The following is a 26,423-nucleotide window of genomic DNA, read 5'->3' as shown; positions in this document are numbered from 1 at the left end:
GTGTGCTCCTAAGGAACCCTTGTGATACATGGTCAAGGCATCCCTGGCCAGGGAGACGTCCTACAGGTGAATGATATACTACGCGGAGTGCACGCAAGGGCCAATCCGAGACGAACGTTATATGGTGCCATACATCCCCGCATGACAGCATCAAATTCCCTGCCATGGATGTCCTCCCCCACGGATGACAGCTCCTGCGTTACCCTAACGCGATTAGTCTGGGCGACTAGTAGACGCACAGCTTGGCGAGATGCAGCTACTTGATTTCTAGAAAGATGGACGCTGCGCAGGAGAGTCCAGAGGTATTAAATCAGACCGTGGTAGGCGGCTTGAGGCACGAGAGACGGCTGCTTTAATCTCCCAGCACTTTCCCAATATCGAGAGGACGGTTGGTTAATCTGCCTAAGGCATCCATCACGACTTGCTGTGACGCACTCGCAGTTTAGCACATAGATGCTTCACGTCCTTAATTGGTACTTTACATATAAAGGGATCAGTCTCATGAGGCAGCTCTCCCAATACGATGCAAAACTGCTTAAATCAAGCGCACTACGGTGGAAACGGAGACCTAGCTAACACTTTCTGAGACTGAATGTGCAGCGCTTGAACAAACTTACAAATACGAACGTATAACGAACGTTAGGCGCATCCCGAATCCACATTAATGTGCTCTGTTTCAGTCATGGGACAGTTGCCGTGTAAAAGTAACTAACTTACAGTTGCTGCTTTCAGAAAGTAACTACCTGCAGTTAAGGTTAAGTAGCTCAGTTACTATGCAGTTACTTTACAGTTACTTTGCGTACAAGCCAGGACGATCAACTGTATGTGCACAGGCAAACAGTGCTTCACTTCCAAACACGCACGGCATTCTTAATTCTTATTCTTTGGTCGGTTGGTGATGATGATGATTGCAGTTTTTATGGGCTGGTTGGTAAAAAAAATCAGAATATTGAGATGTGGCCCAACTCTACATTGGGCCAGCTACTTACGGTACGCTTATGGTAGCGAGGTCTGGCTACCAAGGAGTCTAAGAGGAGGTTTGTTCCACAAAAGTCCCAAGGAAGGACATCACAGAACGCCGAAATGCGGTGCAATACAGATGATACTTAAGGATGTGAAGTATCATCTGAACGAGTTGCATTTCAACAGTTGTTTTTCCAAGTTTATAATCGCTAATCTTCCCACGCTTGAGCCCACAGATGTCCCTGCCAACGCTGAGGAGCCTTGATGTACGTCTGTGCGACAACACAATTCCTTAGGCACGATGGAAATTGATGTTCTGCGGCTGGAACCCAGAAGAAAGGACAACACACAAGCCTCAAGTGTCTAAGAACAATGAAAGAAGGAAGTCGCTGAAAAGGTTAGCCAGCTGTAGGACTCGAACCGACATCTCCTTGATTGCCGGTCCAGGGCTCTACCAATTAAGCTAAGCTAACACACCTCCCCAACGACCTCCAAGGGTGCCCCAGGTGCGACTTCCAAGTTGCGTCATTTGAAAGGTCCCCACAAATGACGCACCCTTGGAAGTGGTTGGAGAGGTGTGTTAGCTTAGCTCAGTTGGTAGAGCCTTGCACCGGCAATCCAGAAGGTGTGGGTTCGAGTCCTACAGCTGGCTAACCTTTTCAGTGACTTTCTTCTTTCAGCTTCCTTAAACCCAGCAAATCATTTCAGAGACAAGGTGGGGCAGCGGTTGCTCTGTCTCCACATCACCAGTTCCTCCTCATTGAAAGATTCCTGGAGGCGAAAGATGCCGTTGTCGTCACCTTCTTTGGCTGAGAGCACCACGTCGGCACATCGTTCCTGCTCGATGGTGTTGTATTCCTCCGAACGCCTGCTACCTTCCCACCCCATCGAGCCACGAAAACTTACATTTGGGGTGAGCACTCTAAGTAACTGCGCAGAAGCTAGTTACCGAACATTGGTAACTATAGTTGCAGTTACCTTTTCAGTAAAAGTAACTAGTTACTCCTCATGACTACTTTCTAACCAAGAACTCTTAACGCTTTACCTATGGCGTATCCAAAGCTTGAATATAAAAAGTACGGTTGATTACATTCTACAGGCTCACATCTTCCTATTCAAAATAGAAGTTAAAGGGAAGCTGACCTCGTCACGATCTAATCTTCACGTGAATGACTGTGAGTTCCAGATTCTAAAAACAAACTATATTGAGAACGTGGATTCGTATAGCCCCAAAATGGAATGACCTTCTAAAGTTGCACTCGAAAATCTACGCTTTAATGGAAGAAAGGACAGATATAGCTCTCATTCGAGGCGTGTCCTTCTAATTGCTCTCGTCGACTACCGTCGCAGCTTGTAACTATAATTAGAAACTCAGCGAACTACACCTTTGTTATGTTCTACTACAAGTGCTGTCGAATCCGTTTTAGATTGTTCAAAATGAAGTAGGACGTAAGGATCTGATTAATGAGGCAGTACCGTTTATGTCTATACGTTGTAGCGCGACGTTGTCTGTGTGAAGGTTTACGGAATCGCAGAATAGGTGCTGTTCCTTCGATAAAAAGGCGGCAGCGCCGTATTACATCTTATCAAACGGGTAACGCGATGGCCCTTGCGCTACAGGATTGAATGAGAAGTGGCTGGGTGTTATATATCGAGATGTGCGCAGTTTTGTAACGGCCTGCATACAATTACGACGATACTTTTATAAATCTAACGTTTCCCTTTTGCGTACGCGATGCACTTTTTATCTGGTGGTGGTGGTGGTGGTGGTGAATGGGCTCGCTGTTGTCGGCCTCACAGAGGTGGGCGACGTCACGACTGACGCCCTGGGGGAATGTGCGTCCTGGGCCGACTTCTAAGGGAACTCTGTCTTTTTCTCTGATTTGCCTCCAAGTATCATCATGTCCAATCATGTGCAATGCCTTGAGACCAGTTGAGACCCCGTTGAAGCACGCAAGGTTTCGACTCCCCCGTGGGGTCGCCGCGCTATGTTCGAGGCGACAATACCTCCTGTACCAGTTCCAGTTTAGTACGAGACAGGAAGTTCACGAACTGCCTGGTACATCGTGGTTTCAGGGCCCACTTGCACCAACGTTAAGCAAATTCATCAGTGGCGTCCTCATGAGCTTTGGCAGTGCTTCACGCACCAGCGGCGTTGAGGACTGTAGCGCGTGTCCAAGGCACTACCGAAGCTACTGAGGACACCACTGATGAATCTCCTCAACGTTCGTGCAAGTGGGCCAGAACATGGTATCTTCGCGGCTTATCCGGTTCGAGACAAGACGGACATAATGTCTCGTGACGAAACGAGATAATACCTAAATGGCCACCGCCTGGCGACACTTGCAGGAACTACGTTTTTTTTTTCTCTTTTTCGTTTTTTCTACGCATCATTAAGAGGTTCAATGGCCCTCATCTTGTAGCATCATCCAAGCAGAATCGCTTACAAAAACACAATGCCCTTCCTTCGTCCAACTATGGCAGCTATTCCATCTGAGCCATTATATAGCGAGTGCTTCGTCTAAACTCTCCCCTCGCTATTCTCCAGTGCTGCGTTACGTTTTGGCGTACGCGTCATTAGCCACGTTCATTCCATAAGCCTTCTTTATTGTCCTGAAGGGAGGGACATCACATGTGTAGATATATTTCCTACGTCCGGCGCAAGGCGAAGCCGTTATACATCTTACTACCGCGTATGACCGAAATATCTCATCCGAATGGCGTGGCTAGTCAGAATTGTCCCGTTCGAATTAGGAAGCCTTATAGTATAATGCTCTGGAATGAATGGGCGCATTTTGCATTGCGTCCTGCACTTGCAGAATAATATGTGGGGCTTCCATGCGCTCTCCACGGCAGTATCCGCGATATTCAGGTGTCGCGTTAACGCCGCTTTCGTATCAACCCATCATACTTGTTGTACAAGAGATTTGCGTCGATTTCCGTCGTATGAATGTGTGTATGAGTGAGCAAAAATGTAAGAGTGAAAGGAGGGTGAGTGAGAGTGAGTGGCTGGTTTGTCGTCCCTTCAGATGACGCACCCCGAAAGTCACTGGAGACTGGAGAGGCGTGTTAGCTTAGCTCAATTGGTAGAGCCCTGGACCGGCGATCCAGAAGATGTGGGTTCGATCCCTACAGCTGACTAACCTTTTCAGTGGCTTTCATCTTTCATACTTGTTGTGGCTGTTCTACGTGTGTGTGGTTCTTTGTCGTGCCCAGGCTCTGGCTTCGCGTATATGATGATTGTTGTTATACTTTCACCCAGTGGTAGAAATCCTTGGTCGCGCGACTGTGCCCCTCGGAAGCCATTTTTTAAGGCGTGCGGGGAAGTGTTTAATATTTGGAGAATGCGTCGCTACATTTGGGTTGTGAAGGCATCTGTACAGTGGCACGCCATTTGTACCTGACTTTCTGGTTCGAGGATATCATACCCGGGCCACACGAGCACGAAAAAAATTACTATCGTGTATACCGTCGTTGCGGTCTCGAATGGCATTATTTACGAAGTTCGTGCTACGCATCCTTTTTTTTTTTTCTTTTTTCGTGACATTAAACGGTATACGGCGCGACCTACGCTTCCATGTCTTTCTTTTTACATCTGTCTATCTGTCACTCCCGAAAGGAAAATATATGTTATGACTTTGAAAGAAAGAAGAACATATAGTTCACACGTTGAAAATGTGTTTAATGTTTTGAGATATTATATGTTGGTTTGCACGATGACCTGTTTTAACGTTTTTAATACCAGCTGCTGTCAACGCAGGCTGCCAACTCACAAAACAATTACGTCCGCATTTGTTGTTGCCGTGCGTTCTTCCGTTTTGTTGGTCAACATTCTGAACTACTCAAATGTTTATTTCGTGAGAACATACCTGCGTGTCTAAAATTTAAGAGTCATCTTGCATTTCACTGTAGAAAGTGGTTTTACGCAAACTAAAAAAAAAAAACTATTCTACGTGAACAATCATAAACAAGAGTAGGCATTACATTAGCAAATGACTTGCGGCGAACACATCAAACAGAAAATGGCATTAAAACACACGCCATTAAAACAATTCGTGTGGCACCGCGCCAGTGACATGAAAACTTATCGCCTTGGACACTTTTCTTTATAGCTCTCCTGTGGATATGTTACATCGTTGTATCAGGCTACCCGCAGAGTTTCGCTGCCCCAAGCATTTCGCTCACGTCGCAGGCGCAGCTGCTTGTATAGGTGGCGTGCATATGACGTCACACCATAGCTTTACCCGTGCTTTTACCCTCTTTCTGGTGAACCGGCGCACCTCGCCCATACGCATGCTTCTTTTCCCTCTTTCTGGTGAACCAGAGCACGTCAATGCACACCACCTATACCACTGTTTCAACAAGACACGGACATGAAAGCGCTAGATTTAGCGCTAGGTTCCGGGTGTTCAGAGCTTATTGTGTGGCACGTCTTGAGGGGGTTTTTCGAAGTGTATTATTTTCCGAAAATTCGGAGTCCTTCGTCGTCTATTTTTTACAAAAGAGTTAATTCCCGAGATTCGGAGAAAAGTCAACGGCTATGAAACAACCTTACTTAAAAGAAGAATGGGAAGCTGCTTTGCGCTTGTTGTTATGTGGCAGAACGTCCAGGCAACGATATCTGTATCACGTCACGATCACCTCGTGACGTTAACTTTCCTACCCCTGCCTCTCGAGAAGAGAGTTTGTATGTCGTGATTGAGAACGCTATTCGTTCCGATATCGAACGGTGTCGGTGCGCTGCGGAGAAACGATGAACTACCGTAGTGTGGATAGCTTCCTCGCGTCGTCTGCTTTTACACGTTTAGTCCGCGTTCAGAGCAGTAGGTGGAGCATTGGTAGAACCGATCAGTATCGTACCATCGCGGCACAAGTGATCTTCCGGTGAAATATACACAAGAATTACGGAAAAGAGCCATCAACTCCGAACATCGGCCGGCGTGTTATCCACGCTAGAAAGGTAACGGTGTCGCCACCTATAGGTCCATCTCGCAGCGAATAGACGCTGGACGTTTACCAGACAGGAAGATGCCCTCATGTCTAGTGGAGTCAGGTACCCTACTTAGTGATCTCAATGTCCTGATACCTCTAGGGAAGGGTGTACTAGACCCGCACTACGGGGATGCTTCGCTCATTGCATTTTAAAGAGAAAGATTACTTGTTGCGGGGGCAGCTAACACTGGTATGGAAGGCGTTGAGCCAATCAGGGCATGGCATTTTCTTGCTGGGCTTTCGGTTACTGGAACCCACAAAGGCAGAGCATTTCGCATAAATCTTAATTTGCTTGAATTTTCACCGGCGTACGGTCTTCGGATATATATATATTTTTTTAATATGTCCGGAAGCCCTTAACCCTAGCTATATCAATACGGTTCTGCCTCCCCTCGGCCTGGTTTCGGTGGATTAGTTGGTAACGTGTCCGCCTACTGATCCGAAGGTAGGGGGATCGATCCCGGCCGAGGACGCCAGCAACTTTGTGGCGCGGTACAAGCCGCTTAGACACACTGTTTTTCGCGAGGGACGTTCAACACGGTGTCCCGTGTGCTGAGCTTTCTTCGGCACAGGCCAAAGAATCCACAGACCTACCACACTTTGGCGTCGCTCATTATCATATTTGTCCCGAGACGTAAAGCCACGCATTATCATTATACGATCATTATACTCATGGCTGTTCCTACGAGTACACTAAGAGAAACTACCAGCGGCATGGCCGTTGGTGTCGTGCTGACTGGGAGGTGGTCGGTTCGAATCCTACCACCGTGGCTGTGCTGTCTGAGGTTTTCCCTGAGTTTTCCGAAGACTTTCCAGACGAAGGTCGGCACAGTTCCCCCTGAAGTCGGCCCAGGACGCATACTAACCCCCCTGTCCCCCACTTCTTCCTGCTATCCTCTCTCCATCTGTCCTCACCTGTACGCCGCTCATAGCCACAGTTGCTTCGCGGCGCTAGCACGAAAGTAAAAAAAAATAATAGTAATACTAAGAGAAACTGGTTTCGTCTTTCGGCAAGGAACGCTTGCCCTACCTGAAGAGGCACATGATTCTTCAACTATGACGTCGGTGCAATATCTCCGAACTGTAAATACGACCGGAGTCACGATTGACGACATGATACAGTCCCACTTTGCACGAAACGAAGGTGTGCTTCACAAACCCACATGCGGCACCGCAAACAAGAGCAGCACCAGGGTTGCTGCAGACGTCCATGACGTGCCGCCACCCAATACGCGTGACAATCAAGTGTCACAGAAAAAGTGCTAGACAACACTGAGGGCGCGTCGCTGGTACTGACAGTTTGAGTGCTTTCGAAACTTCCTCGTTCCCCATATTGACACAAGGCGCTCCAGAGAGATAACAACTGGATGCTTTCTTTCTGGCTGATGTCGACGGGCCGCAGGCACTGCTGCCGCAATCTCTGCTGTATTACAGTTTCGCCTGAACAGACGTAACGGACAGAGAGACATACAGACGCAAGATGACAGCTTAATAGCGCATTCATACTGTCGGCGAGATGTGCTATACCAGCACTGTTAAAGGTACCGGCCATAAAAACACCGAATAAAGATATCGTCTTCTCAATCCATTCAGAGTCTTGACAGACTCGACAACACTTAGACCATCACGTTGCAAAAACGGATTAACGCTGAAAGCGAAATAAATTATTCATCACACGTAATGAATAACGTATCTCATCGAGCGTATTTAAAGAGCGAACGCTTTCGTAGAAAATACGCATTGCACAGAAGCAGCCCCAACGTACCAATAAATCACCTCGTCAGAAACATTGCGATTCGGTTAACAAACTTCGTGCCTGAGCATTGTCTGTGCCGTGTTTCGTATATTCAAAAATAGAACGGCCAACAATTACTTCTGCTGAGCACGTGTTCCGACGTACTCATATGATGCTCAATCTCACATCATCCTAGATATAGTCTGCACGCGTATCGAAAACGAAACTTACCAGCTCGCGCGGATGACTTGGTACGTTGATGTCGCGACCCCAATATCCAGACCGAACTACGGTGGAGCAAACAACCTTGTCGCTCGTCGCACTACTAGGACGAGAAAACGCTTCGAAATGCCCCAAAGTCCGAACGCTCCTAGGCTTCACATCCTTTTTTTCCCTTATTCTCTTCCCCAAAGGTCCCGGAAGAGGATGGTGGGAAAGAAGGAAAGCACCAATAGGACGAGTGAAAGCAGTGCCACTGCCATCTGTTGTCAAATGCGGGAAACGCCGCGAGCAGGATTTGGATATGCGTCGGCATCTGATCTTGCTAAGCGCAGAAGTATTATTTTCTGTAGTAGTATTTTGCGTTTCAGTCCTGCGATTGGATTTAAATTTGAAATCGCAATTGCGTTCTTGTTAGGATAATACCCTAATTAGAGAGCCGTAACACGAAAGCCGTCATATTTTTTTTCTTATCCCGAACTTGCCAATTAAAAATGCCGCCGACGTAGTGATATGTACGCGAGAGAAGATTAAAATTTATCCTTGAGACTGAGAAACTTGAGCTTCGTTCATAAGATATTTACGAACAAGACAGAGTATACTTTATTCTAACTCCAATGAAAGTATGTGTAGCGGGGTAGATCACTTCTTCTTCTTCTTCCACCTCAGACGCTGGCCGTTATCCAGCAAGGGAGATTGGCCAAGGCTAAGCAATTAGTTACTAGTTACGATTGATGAGGATGATGCAGTTGTGTCGTCAGAGATGCAGTGGAATGCGTGAGAGAGAGCGATGGAATACAAAACGTCTTTTTGAAGGGCGTCATATGATTTTGCTTCTTCACTTCCGTTCTACGATGCTGGAAAGGCAAAACTTTTCTCTTAAAGGAGCATTGAGGTGACCCCAAATATTTTTTATCGACTTAATAAATCGATGCAGAGTGTTCTCCAACGAATAAAATAAGTTCCTAACCACCACCTAACCACCATCCACCACCTAACCAACCATCATCTCGAATGACATCCTCCTCTCCCATGACTTGTTGAAAGCAGGAGTCGTACGCCTTTTCTCTTACAATTATGTCCTGCATAATTTTCACAAAAAAGGCGTACGCCCCCGGCAGAACCCATCCCGAAATATTTTTCTGGCTATACGCATACTGCATCGAAAAAGTGTTCCTGACTGGAAACTTTTTTTTTTTTTTTTTACTCTTGCATATATTGCAATAACTAATAGATATCTGAAAAATAGGCTGCTTGAACAATTCCATATCAGCCAGGTCATGCTTCAGAGCATAGTCTCCGACACACTCCTGTTACACAAGTGGTTGTCGTCAGATATGAGCATTCTTCAACATTGCGGTAGTTCTGCAGTCTTCCATGCTCGCAATGTTATCATTACCACGAAAAATATACTTTCGCCGTTAAGCTTTATCTTAAAAAGGGTAACACACACAAAATAAAACGCAGTTGCAGCCTATAAAACTTTACATCTCTCCTTCACGGAGAACTCATCTTACAATTTTACGGATAGAGGAAGCCCCATAAAAGCTCAAAACGCCGTCCCGCCTTTTTACACAACTCATCCCAGAAACGAAACAGGAGCCGTTGCACTTCTTCATCGTGGAAGGGCTACGGAGCCAATACGAGACGTAGCCGAAAGAAGCACATGAAAAAGAAAAGCAGGTGCGTAAAGTGGCGATCCGGCAGCTTTTGCGCCGTTTTTACAACTCCCCGAATGATAATCCTTTTCCCATTTTTACGACCTGCCTCTCGGGATTAAAGCATTCTCTTGTTTCTGTAGAACAGGACATCGCATTTCCGAAGACTGCTGCCAATTTACGACTTCATTTTTATCCGCCCCCGTTTTATGACGCTTCTTCCCAGAGCAAACCTGTCTCGAGATAAGAGACTCGGTTTCACGTTTCCATTGTGCGCGGTGGCTTCCTGATGTTCGTGTAAGACGCTAATACACACGGCGCGAAACCCTGTCTAATGACAGACTTCTTGCGCGTTCTTTATGGTAAAGGCTCCGGCTGGTTACCTTTTGTGAAACGGATACATTGCCGTTTACTTCTACGCCACGGAGGTCCGGTTTGTGCATGGGAGAATGATACTAGAGCGAAAGGAAAATAGCGACTACACTCTTAAAAATGAACTTCACCGCATAGCACGCTCCTAGCCAACCATAATCTCGAATGATATCGTTATCTGCCCTGATTTGTTGAAAACGGTAGGCATACGCCTTTTTTGTGACAATTATGAACAGCATATAAGTGTCGCAAAAAAGGCGTACGCCTCCCGTTTTCAACAAATCAGGGCAGATAACGATATCATTCGAGATTATGGTTGGCTAGGAGCATGCTATGCGGTGAAGTTCATTTTTAAGAGTGTAGAGTGAAAGAATGAAATACTTGGGTTAGCCCTCACTCTCAGTCCAGATTTGTGCCCGTTGCTCCAAAAAAGTAACTGATTACCGTTACTCTTCTAGCAAAAGTAATTGGTTACCGTTATAAATTACTCGACTCAAAATATAATTGAGTAACGAGTATAAAAGTAACACGTTACTCGGGCCGTTACTTTCAATTGATGTAAAAATTTCCGCCCGTGTGTGCTTCGAAAAAAAAAAAGGAAGCCCAACTCCCAAGTGATTAGGACAGCTGAAATAGCGCGAAAGACTGGCGTGTGACAAGTAAAGCAATAATATTTTTTCCGCTTACGCAGTACAATAGCCCAACAAAGACGCAGGAAATTTGTCACGGAGCATTGTTGTTTTGAGTCATACTCTACTTCAAAAGTGACTGATTACTCGGTAATTGATTACTCAAAATTGTAATCGAATTACTTGAAAAATTACTCGTTCAAAAATGTAGTTGATTACTCGGAAAATTATTTAAAAAATTATGTGATTACAAGTAACGCAATTACTTGTAACGCGTTACGTACAAGTCTGCTCTCAGTGGCTCGACCTCGACGCATGCACTGGCATTGCAGTTGTCACTGGTGCATTTTTAATACCGCGATGTACGTCTGCCATAGTTTATCCGTCCATCTGTGCAACAAAGCGCACTCGCTGTCCACTTCAATCTGTTTCGGTCTCGTGAAGCTCGTGCTCACGTTCTTCCAGAAAAGAACACTGCATGCAGATAATCTTGGTTTGGTAACTCACATTCAGAAACCAAAACAGTGTGTAAAAATGCTATATAGTAGTTGTTGATGGTGTGAAAGTGTTATTTTGATGTTGTAAAAGGGTTGAAAAATGATGATAAGGCGCGGCTAAACTGGAGTATAGTTTATAGGGTGAACACGGTTTTTCTTTAACGAATCGTCGCAAGCGATAAAGGTTTACAGACCCTGTGTACGCATGCGAGTTCGAAACTCGCACGAAGTTCAGTTTTTCCGTGCGGAGAACAGCGCCATACGCTATTCACAAAGGGGATTTACGCAGGATTTTGGCTTGATTGATTGATTGAAAGAAAGAAAAATTGGATTTTGGCTTGCTCTGGACGGTTGCATTGTTTTTTTAGATAGTACTTTGTCGCTTTTATTATTTTTGGCCGTGACCTGTGTACATGGTTATTACTTACTTTTATTTTTTTTCGCTGTCAACACTGGCGGACCTAAAAGGGTCGCTTTCCCCTCTCCTCAGATTCTTCTGAGTACATATCTTTCTCAAATATGTATGAAGCAAAAGAAAAAGCGCCATATTGCGATCGCCATTTCTGCCGAAGAGTGTATCGTTCATATGAGAGTCGGTAAGGGACGTTTTTGCCGCGTTTGACTTCCTGTGAAGTCACCGTCTTGGACTGGAAAACATGAAATCATCGGGAAATCAAGAGCGCGCGCAGTCGCATTAGGGCTATGAATTATTTCGCGCGAACGATAATTGTTCCGAAATTATGGTCTTGCGCCGTTGTTACCGTTGTCTGGGCGGAGCTGCAGTGCTCGCTGCTTCCCACGTGAAAGTGAACGATCAAACTGCAATGATTACACGCTACAACTTTTGATCCTCATCGATCCCGAATATGATTGATTGGACTGTTAATGGAAAAGGAAAACGTGAAAACTTCGAGAGAAAAAAAACACCTTGAATAGGACGTTTTAGTAGACTGGAAACGCTGCACGGAAATGATACGATAAGGGATAAAATAAGATACTGTTTGTTTTAATCTTTCTATAGTGCACTCTTAAAAATGAACTTCACCTCATAGCGTGCTCCTAGCCAACCATAATCTCGAATGATATCGTTATCTGACCTGATTTGTTGAAAACGGGAGGCGTACGCCTTTTTTGTGACAGTTATGAACAGCATAAGTGTCACAAAAAGGCGTACGCCTCCCGTTTTCAACAAATTAGAGCAGATAATGATATCATTCGAGATTATGGTTGGCTAACAGCGTGCTATGCGGTGAAGTTCAGTTTTAAGAGCACAGTGCCCCTAGAAGTCGGCCCGGGACGCACATTTCCCCAGGGCGTCAGTCGTGAAGTTGCCCATACACGTGAGGCCGACAACGGCAAGCCCTTTCACCACCACCACCACCACCACCATCATTTTTAAGAGTGTGTAGATGAGGGAGGATACCACAAAAAAAAAAGTGCTTTTGACAGCCTGACGAAGAAGCTGTCAAATCAGTAACGTGGTATCCGCCACTTCAAAAGAATAAGGCGCTTGACTTTCCATCTTCGGATCTTCTTTCGGATCTACACCTTCGGATCCACTGCACCAAACTACACCAAACGCCTTCGGATCCACTAAAGCTCGCTAAGTAAAAAGTGATTGCCGTGCTAGACCTGAAACGCTAAAAACGGTGGCAGAAAAATAAATAGCGACATCGAAAAATAACATAATAGATTAAATAGAAGAAAATACAAAAATTTGTATAATGAATTACTATTTCTCATTACAGTTTTGAAAAGTAACGCATTATACATAACTCGGTTGCGTTTTAATCTTAGTAATACGCCACTAATGCCCTTAGATTCATCAAGTAATGAAGTATACCTTGGCATTATATTTTTCAGGAAGACTCTAACACAGTCCCCCGTGGTGTATAAACCATGTATTAGACGTGATGAGACTATTAAATCATTACACGCCGCCGGTGATCGTAATTAGAGTTTCTGCAAAATCGCTACCTATTAATGATTTCGTGGAGGAACGAGAGCAATACGCATAATCCAAATCGTATAGATAATATTTTTTGCGGGGTAGGAGGAGTTCTTGTTCAAAGAATTCTACTTCAGTGTTGTCTTCCTGCAAGGTGACAAAGGTGCACTCCTATAAATGAACTTCACCGCATAGCGCGCGTTTTTTTTTTATACTTTGTATTAAACATACCCCCCCCCCCCCCCCGAGATGCATTATACTTCTCACTTGTATAGTTTAAAAGTGACAACTTGAAGGTTGTCAGCAAAAAATAAAAAAATATAACGTTTCTGTCGTACTCGTTAATTGACAGCGCAGAAGAACAGACGGTGTAAAGTAGATAACTGAGTGTTCGATACTTGTTGTTGGAGGAGCCCGTTTTGTCAGCGTACTCTTCAATATATGTTTCCAGTACCCTTACATTCAGCATCGATTTCCGTACGGAACATCCCTCTCTGCTTCTTCGCTGTGTCCTCGCCGATTATTGCCCAACATGCATTTTCTTTTGTGTCCTTCTAGATCAATATTCCAATTCGGCGCTGCTCCAGAAGACCTGCTGGGACGGAAGATGGGCAAAACATAATGTCGTTGACTGGGGGTGATCGTTCTTCCGAACATTCGAAGAAAGAGAAGAAAGGAGGACAAAAAAATGGTGATGCCTCCCGTGCATGCGCATAGATTGGGACGTATTATCGCGTGTGAAGGAACGCGAAAATTGCAGTGCGCTGTTTTAAGTATTCGCAATATGTATACTCTGCGAATACTGCGCCGCATAGTGACAAGTTGGACAGGTATTCCTCTAGGTTTTACAAGGATGCTGCACTCTCTGCATTTCCGCAGCAACTTATTATGGGGAAGCTCCCGCTCCCTTTTGAATTATTTGTTGATTTTGAGTTTAGTAAGTATCATTAAACGTTTACATTTTAGACTTTTAGATGCAGGGTACGGATATCGAGATGTTAGAGGACTTGCGTGCGGCACGCCATTGCAGGTTATCCCAGTTAGCCTGGCTGACATTTCCGTTCTTTCTTTTTTCCTGTTTCCTTTTTTCTTTCACTCTATTAAACATAACACCCCCCCCCCCCCCAAGTTAAACGACCGATGGGAGCCCGCATTCCAAGTTTTACAGCGAGGAGGGTATTAGAAGCGTAGAAAATTATACTTCCATTGGTAGCCAAGGTCGTGTCATATAGGCTGAGAGGTGATGGGTTGGAATCCTACCACCGGCTGTGCTGTCTGAGGTTTTCCCTGGGTTTTCCGAAGACTTTCCAGACGAACGTCGGCACAGTTCCCCCTGAAGTCGGCCCAGGACGCATGCTAACCCCCCATCCCCCCACTCCTTCCTGCTGTCCTCTCTCCACCTGCCCACATCTACACGCCGCTCATAGCCACAGTTGCTTCGCAGCGCTAACACGGAATTTAGAAAAAAAAACATTTTTCCTTTCGTCCTGTCCTGCTTGTATTCCTTCCCCGTGCCAAAGCTTCTGAAGTATGAACTTATACCAACTAGCCCACCGTCAAAAAAAAAAAATTCGCAGAAAATTCTTAGAAAATTCGCACCGCGAATACCGAAACCCGCCCGGCTCTGACATCACAGCACGTGTCGCCGCCTGTGAGGCAGCGCGGGAGAGGTCACGTGCTTACGGCTACCAATGGGAGTGGCCACAGCCTGTGACGTCTGTGCTCAGTTGCCCGGGCGTGTGTTCGAGTGTTTGTATCTCGCCAAGTACGACACGTAGAAGAATAATTCTTTTTTCCTCAGTACTGTGGAGCGTCGTACAATGTGTGCATGATGCAACGAACCACATCCATCTTATCGTGTCTTCGATTGGTCGTCACAATATGCCGAGCTGGAGCGGGTCAGACTGCATCTCACTCCAGCACCGAGCCGGAGGAATCATGCAGAAGCCCGGAAGGCGGCAGGTTCGAGCAGAGGAGCGGAGAGGGAATGATAACTCACGTGACTTCCGGTGTTTCCCTCGTAGTCAGAACGACGACGACGCACAACGCACAACATGGCAGGCATGGCGGAACAAAAACACTGCTCAGCGGAAGCTGGCGCAGTCACGTGACCGGAGCCAAACCAGTTCGCAACCCAACACCACCTCGATAGAGAAAGCCTGCTTAGCAACTAAGAGTCAGCCAATCAGGATCGTGTTTTCAACGGCGGTAGCCAACCACGAACGAGCTTTCAGCGGTCGTAGCCATGCAGACGAACCACCGTCGTCTGCGAGCAGTGATGGGACGTCCCGGCGTGCTAAACGGGAAAATTTTAAAATAAAGCTCAAAACCGTCCCATATCTTTCTCATGACTGATTTTCTGGAAAGCATGTTGCACTTTTTTCTCTACAGATTCATGTCTACAGGTTCCAAGTTAGCTGCAATCATTTCCGAGTTCTTGAATTCGCAGAACGGCGAATCGCAATAGCAGATGAATTCTGCCTATATATGTCCACGTAATGAAGGAGGGAGAGGAGGCAATAAGCAGGCCTTCTGTTTCTAGGTGGCGTTGTCGCAACCGCTCAGACGGCGTTGGTGAGAGCACTCTAGAGCGCTCAGAGAGGGAGGAAAGAGCTCCAAATGAACCAGTCGAATGCAGTGAGAGTGCTCTCTTTCGACCAGTCGAAGATGAAACGTCGCTGCAGAGCGCAACCAGTCGAAGACACCAAAAGTATCACAACCCCTTTAACGTTTTAGAATTATACGTATAATCGATTATTATAACAAGCAAATTACCAAACGCGGGACCCTTTATTGACCCGGGAGCAATATCGTAACCTTTCCTGGGTGGGACGAACATCATCGTGATGAAGACATTGAATGACATTGAGGGAAACGATGGACGAGGCAAAGCCATTTCGATAAGGCCAATGAAAGAGGCTCCGGTCCGGAAAAGATAGGGACATTGGGAGACCAGTGACAGAAAAATAGGTTCCACCCCGCCGCATTGGATCGCTGCAGAATAGATGGGACGGGCACCATTTACTCCTTACGAGATGAACCATATATTTCTCTTTTTTTTGTTCGGAACGTCCACGTTCCGTAGCGACATAGAGGGTTTCTTCGCATCAGACAAATATTTCAGCTCTCATATTGATTTGCATTCCAACGAGCGTGATATACCTTACGATTCTACGGGCTAGGTTACGTCGCGAGGGATGCTTTTTATTTACGGCTGAACAAGGGTTAAACCGCGAGGCAGTATTTGTTCACAATTGTTTGTTTGTGTTGCTATGACCAAATCGGATAGAGCGGAGATAAAGCGTAATAACTTCTTCCTGAACTGGGATGAAGCTACGAAATTGGTTTACCGTTTTAGATCGAAGTATACCTTAACTGGATTTGTCGGGATAAATGTATTCAAGTAAAGTAAAAACGGTTCCGGTATAAACTGGACTAATCTAACTATAACATGCGGTGAGGAAATTACGATGCTTCTTTTTCCTTTCAGGACTGGATTGACCCCAGTCACGCTATAGGAGTCCCCAGTGAAAGAGGGCTGCCGCTATCAATGTTACGACAGCAGACTGCCGCAGATCTTCGTGGAAGCTTTGTTTGAACTCGATTAGTATTTATTTATTTTTTCTTTACTAATCTTTCTTCCACGTAGGTACCTCGCAACCATTATGAGGGACTGCGGAGTGCCAGGGCTTGACCGTGCATTGTCGAACTGGACGATGCCGAAGTCCATCTCACATCAGTGTGCGTCTTTGAGGCATGGAACGGCATATATCGCGTGCGCATTTACGCAAAGAATACAGAAACTTTCATCTTTAGCTCTGCTACCACTAGGCACGTTAGCTGGATAGATAGTTGTGCACGGTCTGATATAGAGCCGTGCGCGTTTATTGCTATAATAATAATTAGGAGTAGATTTACATGTAAGCGCAATTGCAATGTTACGCAGTTATACATTGTATTCAAATTAGGTATTTTTCGCAATGTAATGAGTAAAAATTGTCTTGCAGGCGTATGGAGTGTATGAAATATATATATATTTTTTTTATGCCCCTGATATACGCATGCCCCTGATATATTTTTTTTATGCCCCTGATATATGCAGGCCCCTGATATAGCATGCCCCTGATATTTTTTTTTTTTTTTTAACGGGAGGCGCGCTGCGATTCTTGGACGAGAAAGAAGACCAAGTCCCAGGCGGCGGACGACAAAAGATAACCCCAGACACGTGGTTCAAACAGAGCCATACTGTCCTCGCACAGGCAACGCTTCCATCCTTGCCCAAAATATGACGGACGCGTGCTGCCAGAGCGTAGTTGACTCGACTTAAACTAGATGGCGCTGACTTATGAAAAAAGGGCATACGCCTCCCGTTTTCAACAAATCAGCCCGGCGAGGACGATGTCGTTCAGTATGATGGTTGGCTAGGAGCGTGCTATGCGGTGAAGTTCATTTTTAAGAGCCGGCAAGCCGGTTTTCGTCACCACCACCACCGCCCACCACCTCATTTTTAAGAGTGTAGCAGTAACGCCCCCAAGACTTTCACGAAAACTTCCTTAATCTTCACTTTTCCAGTCTACTCGCACTTTGCTTTCATTACTTACTTAGATCACGGGTCCCTTTTTCCTATTAGGGATCACACACACAAAAAAAAAAGAAAAAAGAAACACGCTTTCCCGATCACTCTTACCGACACCATTAACTCACGCGCGAGCACCCGACAGAAAGGGTCGCATGGCTCGCGTTCTGTCAACAGCGAAGACATAAGTCCGAGCGGGAACCGGCCAATTACAGCAACCGTAACGCGTCCCTAAGCCATCGTTTCGTGAGGTTCCGTTATCGGAGAGATTTATTATGCTATTGTTTCACTGAATGCTGCTCGTCTGCTTTTGTTTTTTTCCTCCCTATACATGTACGGGATTCCGCGTTGACGGGTCAGTTGCGGGGCGCGTTCCCCGGTTTCTATCTTTCTAAGCGAGTGGAGAAACGGTCGTAGCCCTGCAGGGTCAAGATAGGGAACAACCCCCAGATTTACGGTAGTCGATTCTTTAGGAAGAGTAATGACCCCGCGTTTCACGGGCCAAGCCGAGAGGCACGTTCCGTGCGGGAGATAGTTTGTTTTCGTTATCCGTGACAGGTTGGTAAAACCGCTGGTTTTGATGTGTGGTGGCTTTCAAGACGTCTGTTTCGGTTTTGCGGTGGGTTTGTTTCGTCTGCTATTGTAATCGGGGTAAAAAGGCTACAGGGCGTGTAACGTCTGAGAAAGAGCGTGTCCTGGCGCTTGTGCTTTGACTTGAGTTGTGATTCAAATGTGAGGTGGTTCGTACGCAACTTCGGGACAAAGGTGATCTCTGCCATCATTGCGCCAGTAAAGTCAAATCGAATCAAATCAAATCGGGACGAAGGGGTTAAAAGTAATAATACGTCGGCAGCAGCGGCAACAAATTTGGCGCTCCTGTTTTGCGTCGATCTATTATGTGAGCAGGCTTGTGTGCAGGCTCGAGGCAGAGTTTTACGATGTAGTTTATCGCATGTTGGTACAAAAGCGGCCAGCTTTCGCAAGCACCGCACACCGCGACGGTCTGGGAAAAACGTAGAAACGAGCGCTATCGGTCACCTACACTCATAAAAATGAACTTCACCACATAGCACGCTCCTAGCCAACCATCACTCCGAATGACAACGTTCTAGCCCTAGATTTGTTGAAAACGGGAGGAGGAGCCTATTTTGTGCCATTATGCACGGCACAAAATAGGCTCCTCCTCCCGTTTTCAACAAATCAGGGGCGAGAACGCTGTCATTCGGGATGGTGGTTGGCTAGGAGCGTGCTATGTGGTGAAGTTCATTTTTAAGAGTGTAGGTAGTGAGCGTGGGGGCGCTGCAGGTTAATAGCTATCTCACAATCCTATTGCTTCAGTGATGGGGTGGTGAACTATGTTCACATTGCAGACGTTCTTTTTTTTTTTTTTTTTCCTATCTAATATCAATTCCAAAGTACGTTCCGAGGATGACGACATGTAGCTTCTTCAGACGACAAATATTAATACGGCTTGCGTCAAAAAGCTGCTGCAGGCTATTGTAATTTTTGTCTCACGAATATCCGAGAAATGATGCGCTTATGGCGCCCTGAGGGGCTCTATTCGATCTCGTGTTCATTCAATGCCATACTTTCCTAACGCAGACCACAACGTTCTGACAGAAACGACAAGTGCTACTCTACCCCTGGTTTATGCAGACGTGCCAGCGGGCATTCCCCGTCTGTTCAGCCACACGTGCATGCATGGACACACACATACACACAGCCTGTATACCTGTCCTCAATACACAACAGGCTTGGCAAGCAAATCAGCGTCAGTATCGGTCAACATCGAGGCGGGTATTGTTTTTGTGCGTTCGTCCAGACCGCAGATGTTAATATACAGCTGATCTCATATGGTGTTAAAAGAGACGTTAGCGAGGAAATGAATAAAAAGTGATTGTAGAATATTGGTTAGTTGTCGATGGTATAGTCGTATCCGTATTGCCTCACGCACAAATTCTTTTGCTTTTTAAAAATCTCTCAGCCTTTTTTTTTTAAATCTTTAGCAAAATTTTCAGCTTAAACATTTTATCCTTACAGTCATCACTCTTTCAATAGGCTTCTGTAAGGAAAGAATGTTGTCACATTAGAAAGCTTTAGTATTGCGTTCGAGCCTCTTGCGCACGCCGTATGCAAGGAGCTTGCGGCGTACGCAAGAAACTGCACGTTTTCCGTAGCTATAGTCGTTCATCGGCCGCGGATGAAGTATTAGGGTCTGCCTTTTTCTGGTATACTCGATTCCTCTCGATTACTCCCCAATTCGGGTTAAACCTGATTCCTCCTCGAATTCGAATCACGTATCACATCCACTATTTCGTTGCAGTCTCACGCAAATATTATTTTAGTGCAAAAATTATCTATGCGAAGCACATTTGATGTTGCAACATGGGGTGCTTGCGACTATGATTCGCCAGGAATGCATGTTTGACCGTACACGCAACTTTAACTGTGGGCCGCTGGCACGGACAGAAAAAACAAACAAACGAAAAAAGAAAACGAAGAAAGAAAACGATAACGCTCGAATATATCAATAGCACCCGATTTCACAGCGGATTACAGATTCAGTCAGGCTCTAAATACGAGTATAATGCGGGTTATCTCGTTGAAGTTGGCAGTTAGTTTGATACTTACCGTGACCGTGGCGGCGAGCGCGACCTACAGGGTGCGCTCTAAAAGTCACGTGATCCGCCGGTAGTTTGGAAACAGCGGGATCCGAGTGATCGTGCACCGCACCAAATACTTGCAAAGTACGTCAAACAAAAACTATGAATGTGACACTGCTCAAGGCCAATAAGAAGGCTTTTTTGGCTCACAAAAATATCCGTATCTGTAAACTGGTGTGGGCGTCGATAGGGAAACTGCAAGGCAAATCCCGTCCGTAACAGCACTGCATCATGCGCGCACCTGTGTAGCGCGCAGAAATTTAAACAGGAACATACTCATTCTTTCATCAGGAACAGACTCATTACGAATTTAATGTTCATTTGACTCTGACGTAGCCACGCTTCGCGACAGGCAATGTTCAGGGCTGTCCCTCCGCTGAAGAACATTATAAAACTCAACTAAACGTGCGTCGGTAAAGCTGGTGAACAGCGTTGCATCCACACTGCGTAGTTCGCTCCGCCGCCGCGGAAGGGGCGCCACCGGTCGCGCTCGTCCCCAATAACTGTAACATACAGGTATTGCATACCTCGCTAACAGAAGTGCCAGAAATAAATAATGTAGTCTTATCCGCATATAAACTCCATACCAGTTTAGCTCAATAGTATTCCTTGCAAACTGATGGAACATATCATTTACTGGCACGTCGTAAAGCACCTCGAGTTCACGCCATGGCTTCAGGAAAGGGTGCTCATGCCAGACACAGCTAGTGGAATTCGAACGTGATATTCAAAATTGTCTGGATTCTACACTATAAGAAACGAGTGTGTGAAAAGGTGTTAACTTCTATAGTTACCACCTTGGTAAACATAGCGTCTGAAAAAAGGGTGTAAAAGGGTGGTGAAATCAATTATCATATATCCAAATTGCTACAAAAAGCTGTACGCCCCCCTCGCTCACCGAATCAGAAGCGATATCCCTACCTTCGTGGCAATGGTTAGCAGACAGCGTGCTATTCGGCGGAGTTCTGTTTCGAGAGTTAGGTAGCAGGTAGAACTTTGCAACTTTTTAGGCACAATGTGTGCGACAACTATTACCTCCTAAACGGTTTAACTGCTCCACCCTTTTTTCTAAGAGTGTAGGGGTCGCATAGATGCAATCTTTCTGGATTTTGCGAGAGCTTTCGAATTCGTGCCTCATACCTCATGCATGTAAATACTTTCCATAAGGAAGCACCCTGGTTTTCTTGAAGCTGGTCGTGGCTCCTTGGGACAATGTACTGATTATGCCAGTGCATAGGAGAGGATGTGTAGATCGATGACTTTTTCATTGTGAGCACCTCTGCGAAATGAAACACACTGCACTGAGCAGTCACCCCTACGTACCTGAACTTCCGCTATATAGCGTGCTGCTTGAGTTGACGCTCATCGTATTACGTGAACCACTCGAAATTCAATCTTCAGCTCCTTCGCTATCGCATATCTCACCAGCCACTTCCCAACGCGGGCAAAGACAAAATCATAAAATACGCAATTTCAAAATTTCATTGCGTTCCAAGCTCAGCAAAGTGGCAGCGCGCGTACCGAAAAGTATGTTACAGCAGCGATTTATATCTCGAGAAATTTTATGTCCTATTACGCGCAATATCGCCTTCCTACCTTCCGCGGAAAACACAATTTACTCCCCGTATATTTGCCCTTCCACTGCCTGGGGACATTTCCTGTGCTAGGGGGAGGCAAACGCGAGTAAATTATTGCGCATTCGCGCAGCGCAAGAAATCTCGCTTTGAATTCGTTTTCGGTCGCCCAACCTCGGGGCTATTTCGTATTCACCCAATCTTACGAACTAGGAAGCCAATTTCTTGCCCGTTTAAATTAAAACTAACATCAAATGCAAGTACGAAGAGAACTTTGCGTCTTTATCTTTCGCTGTCGTGGGACAGAGACAATAATTTGTTTTCCCAGTTTTACGTGTCTTGCGTGTAATGTGTTTAAGGGCGCGGTTGGTTCGGTACATGGGGAGATGAAATGAATAGAGTGAGCCCTCGTTATTATGACCATGGTCGTTCCCGAAAATTTTGGTCATAATGAGGAATTGTCATATTAACGGGGGGGGGCGGGGATTTGCAGCGGTTTCACTGCATTGTTCCCCAGGAGCATGATCGTAAAGAGCGTATGTCAGATTATCGGGGGTCATATTAACGAGGGTATTGTGGCGCTCGTGAAGAGTGCCAGGTACACCAGTTCAAGTAGATCTCCGTCACGCAGCGTGCGTTCAGTATGTTCATGTATGTGCATGAAAGTCATGTTCATGTTTTGTTGTAATGAAGTGTTTCTATGTGTTTCACCCTCCCTCTCCGCGTACGTATGTTTAACGCGCGTTCAGTATGGTGTGTGTTTTCACCTCGTACCACTTCTGTACGGAGGAAAAGCTACCTTTACAAAATTATCCGGGCTGCGCGAATATTCGCATTTTTCGAATCCAGAAGCGAATAATATTGTGCATCGGGTTCGACTTACGAATGGGATATGAAATTCTATATATAATCGAATTCCGGATCGAAGTGCTGTCTCTTCCAAACCGAATGTTGCTAAGCTACATCCGTAAGCCCGAAGATGCCAAAAGAGAAGGTATGCTGCTGAGTGGATGCTGCTTCGTACGAAGATATGCGTGCGTATATCACGTATATTTATGCACATATTTTCGTATATGCGCTGCATATATACAAGTATATACGGGTTCGGATTGTCTCTCTCTTTTAATTCGATTGCATTTCTTTCCTTGTCCAAATCTATCCAACCAAATTTCAGCTTCTCACAAACTTTCTACAATACTGCCACCCCACTCATTTCACTTCGAGGACGTATGCAGTCGGGGCTCACTAGCATTTTATGCCCCCTGTGTTGCTATCATATATAAACAATCTTTCCATCCTTAGGGATATTCGTGAGTCGTGGGAACAACAGCAGTCACCCAGTTTGGGTCTCGTATGTAAATTGGATATTATACTTGTCAAGGTCGCACACTGAGATGCTAGGCACGGTCGGTTCTGCTGGGCAACCATGAAATATTCAGAAAGCGCTTCCATCTCCAGATGTGTGGCGGGTTCGTCGTGTTGGCGCTTCGTTCTCACTCTTGTTGCATTTCCTCTTTCTGTGACCGCAACAATGTTCATGGCTAGCCGCGTTATTATTCATACGCTGTAAAAAATAATTCTGCTTTGGAGACTTCTTGAAATTGCAATTTCATGGACCGGTTGCGACTTTGGGCAAATTTTTTTTAAATTCCGTGTTAACGCCGCGAAGCAACTGTGGCTATGAGCAGGCATGGACAGATGGAGAGAGGATAGAATAGCAGTGTGGTAGGATGGTGGATAGGTGGCAGGAGGAGGATAGTAGGGGACAGGGTGGTTAGTATGCGTCCTGAGCCGACTTCAGGGGGAACTGTGCCGACATTCTTCTAGAAAGTCTGCGGGAAAACCCAGGGAAAACCTCGGGCAGCACAGCCGGTGACAGGGTTCGAACCCGCGTCACATCCCAGTCGAAAGCGGTCATGCTAACTGACTGACTGTTGGTGACTGTAACATTGCAGAACTATAGGGGCAGCAAACATGATAGACAGGACATACCTAATTCGTCGCAAACCGTGTGTCCTGTACTGTCCCCTGGTGTCGTAGTGGTACAGTTGCCACAGTCAGTCATACACCATCCGGCCTCGTATTTTTCGTTAGTGATCATCCTAACCACTATGCCACGGGAGCTGATCCAGAACAACTGAACCACCTAACTTGAACCATGCTTCAAGGAACAGGAAGGAAGGTGTGCGTGGACATTGGGCGTACTCTAGCTACGATGCGAGCTGTTCAGCCATAGCTTCAGATTTCTTGGAACGGTTTTCGCGGATGAAAACGTTGGCCAGCACAAACATAAAACCTGATTTCGTTAATACTAATTTGTGTTTCCATTTTCTAATGGTTGTTCCAAGTTAGCATTATCTAATTTGGCCAGCTACAAGCAGCCCCCCCCCCCCCCCGTCCGTAAAAGCAAATATCACAAATTATTGCTTTATTGCTTACTTCTCGTTCTTTTTCGAGATAAATGTACTGCGGAACCCTTGGGAATATATGTTCCCTTCAACTTCCCCAAGCAGCACAATGTACTGAAAGTTGAGCGCAGTAGGGGTGGACGAGTAGGCCTTGAACTGACTCGCAAAACTCGAGAACATTGATAAGACACATACCGTCCACCCCTATTGTACTCCACTTTCAGTACATTGTGCTGCTTGGGTTCACTGCTCACGCGTTATTATTTCCGTAGTTTGAAGGAACGTGAGATGAGAAGATAAACTTTTCTCCCGGGTTTAACTTTCTCACGTGCTTCTACACTTACGCGCTCACGTGAGTTATCGCTCGCCATTCCTTGTTCGTTCCGGCGGAGCTCCAAATGCCGATCTCGATTCAGGTTCAGCTCATCTCGACCTACTGCTAACTAGGTGTCTTTCTTTTTCAAATATCTGAGGAATCCAACCAAGGCGCCAGCCTGGAGACTGGCGGATGCCCTCCCAAGGAACTTGCTTCTGGAGCCGAAGATATCATTGTAAGTGGTCACTTCACTCAGTACTTGATGTGAACGCTATCAGTCACAACGACCATGTGACTGATACATCTTTTATGTAGCAAAGCCTAAAGTCACGAATTGGGACTTTAGGCCGTGGTGGGGACACGGTGAATACACCGAAATCGGCGATATTTTCGACAAAAGTTAAATACGAACGCAACATACCCCGCAAGTTATGCGAGCGTCTGCTCAATACACGCAGTTTGGTCCTGATGTGAACTGGCTAAAACCGCCGCCACCTCCGCATCCCCTGGTGGAATTCAATCCGAGTAGATATAAATAGAAATAGGAAATAAAATAGATTTTTACCGCTGAACCAGGCTGAACTAATCGAGCCTGACACAATCCCGATAGTCCTCGTAGTACAGAAGTATAGCTACACTGGATACTAGAAGAAACCTGGAGACAGAACGACAGACAAAACAAAACCTTCCTGTGTGACAAAACAAGTCCTTCCGTGTCACTGTTTCCTCTAGTATGCGTCGTTACGAGCCACTCTCTCCCTCATTTCGCAAGTTACACTGTGTCGAGCGTGCGTGTCACACGGCCGCTTCAATCCAACGTGCGCGTCCCGTTTCATTGGTCATTCCGTTCGCTCTCCGTTCGTTTGCAGGCTGAACCCGCACGACACGACACGACATGTGACCATTGTTCACTTCGATACATTATTTCACTTCTAACTGAACTCGCAAATTTTTAAGAGCCACAAGCCCGCCGACAGACTGCTTGATTTCATCGTTCACAATGGGTCAGTACCATTACTGAAGTACTACCTTGTAGACATGCTGTTGTTAAACTGTATGGTGGCGCCGTGTCGACAGACCAGGATTAAATCACCTAGACCCGTTTGCACCCAAGTTAAGCACGAGGCTCTATAGCTTTAGCGACGCTTCCCGCACGAGCAGCGAGCACGTTCTCAGTGCACTGCCCAGCCTATTGAGTATTAGCCTGTTCTTGTAATTAACTTTTCTGCAAATGGTCCCTGTTTTCGTCTAGCAGGTGTCAGGCTGAACCCTATAACGCGCAGCCTGGACAGGCAGACGGGAAAGTCCACCAGCACTGCGTCCACAAGGGTCTTGTACGGTCGGGTAGTCTTCTTCCAGCGTCCGTTCGAGCGAGGCTGCCGTTCGCCGTGGCTTCCACAGAGCGCCTGCTGCAAGACTCCGGTGGCAGCGACGCACCGAGCGAGTCCGCCTTCCCAAAGTCATCTTTGAGGCACCTCAAGAAAAAGGCAGTTTCAAGCTCCAAGCGCAGCAATACCTTTGCTACGCAGACGAAGACACAGAGTAAAATGAAGGATGCGGATCATCAAGAAATGTCACCTGCTACTGAAGAAGCCCTGCTTAGCTCCCATCAGACTGGGCATACAGTGACTTCGGCTACTACAGGACAACACTATGGCGCTTCGGCAACTACTACGGAACACGAAACTGTTTCACCTGAGTCGCAGGAGGACGAACAACATGAAGGAGTAGCTCCACCCCCGGGGCATCCAGCACCAGTAGAGTCTGCATCGCATCCTGAAGGTGACGGACAGGTAACTCTGATTCTGTATGCTGCCACAGGTGACCAGCTGAAAAGATCCGCTGCATCCGTGCATACAACTGCGGTGTCTTG

At 46.1% G+C, this 26,423-nt stretch overlaps 1 protein-coding gene, 1 long non-coding RNA gene and 1 other non-coding gene across 3 annotated transcripts in view; 2 read left to right on the top strand and 1 right to left on the bottom strand.

The window, feature by feature from the left end:
* Nucleotides 1–8,033, bottom strand: part of LOC135393954 (para-nitrobenzyl esterase-like) — a 157,280-nt gene extending 149,247 nt beyond the window's left edge. The window contains exon 1 of the mRNA XM_064624333.1: nucleotides 7,922–8,033. The gene's annotated coding sequence lies outside the window, so the exon portion shown is untranslated. The remainder of the gene's footprint in view (nucleotides 1–7,921) is intronic.
* LOC135393956 (uncharacterized) overlaps nucleotides 1–16,914 on the top strand; it is a 167,037-nt gene extending 150,123 nt beyond the window's left edge. The window contains exon 4 of the long non-coding RNA XR_010422729.1: nucleotides 16,504–16,914. This is a non-coding gene — a long non-coding RNA (uncharacterized LOC135393956). The remainder of the gene's footprint in view (nucleotides 1–16,503) is intronic.
* Trnaa-ggc (transfer RNA alanine (anticodon GGC)) lies at nucleotides 4,032–4,104 on the top strand. Its single transcript has one exon. It is a non-coding gene; the product is annotated as a tRNA-Ala (tRNA).
* Nucleotides 16,915–26,423: the final 9,509 nt, after the last annotated feature.

Source organism: Ornithodoros turicata, chromosome 5 (assembly GCF_037126465.1).
Source record: "Ornithodoros turicata isolate Travis chromosome 5, ASM3712646v1, whole genome shotgun sequence".
Taxonomy (NCBI): domain Eukaryota; kingdom Metazoa; phylum Arthropoda; class Arachnida; order Ixodida; family Argasidae; genus Ornithodoros; species Ornithodoros turicata.
This window is presented reverse-complemented; position numbering and strand designations above follow the sequence as displayed.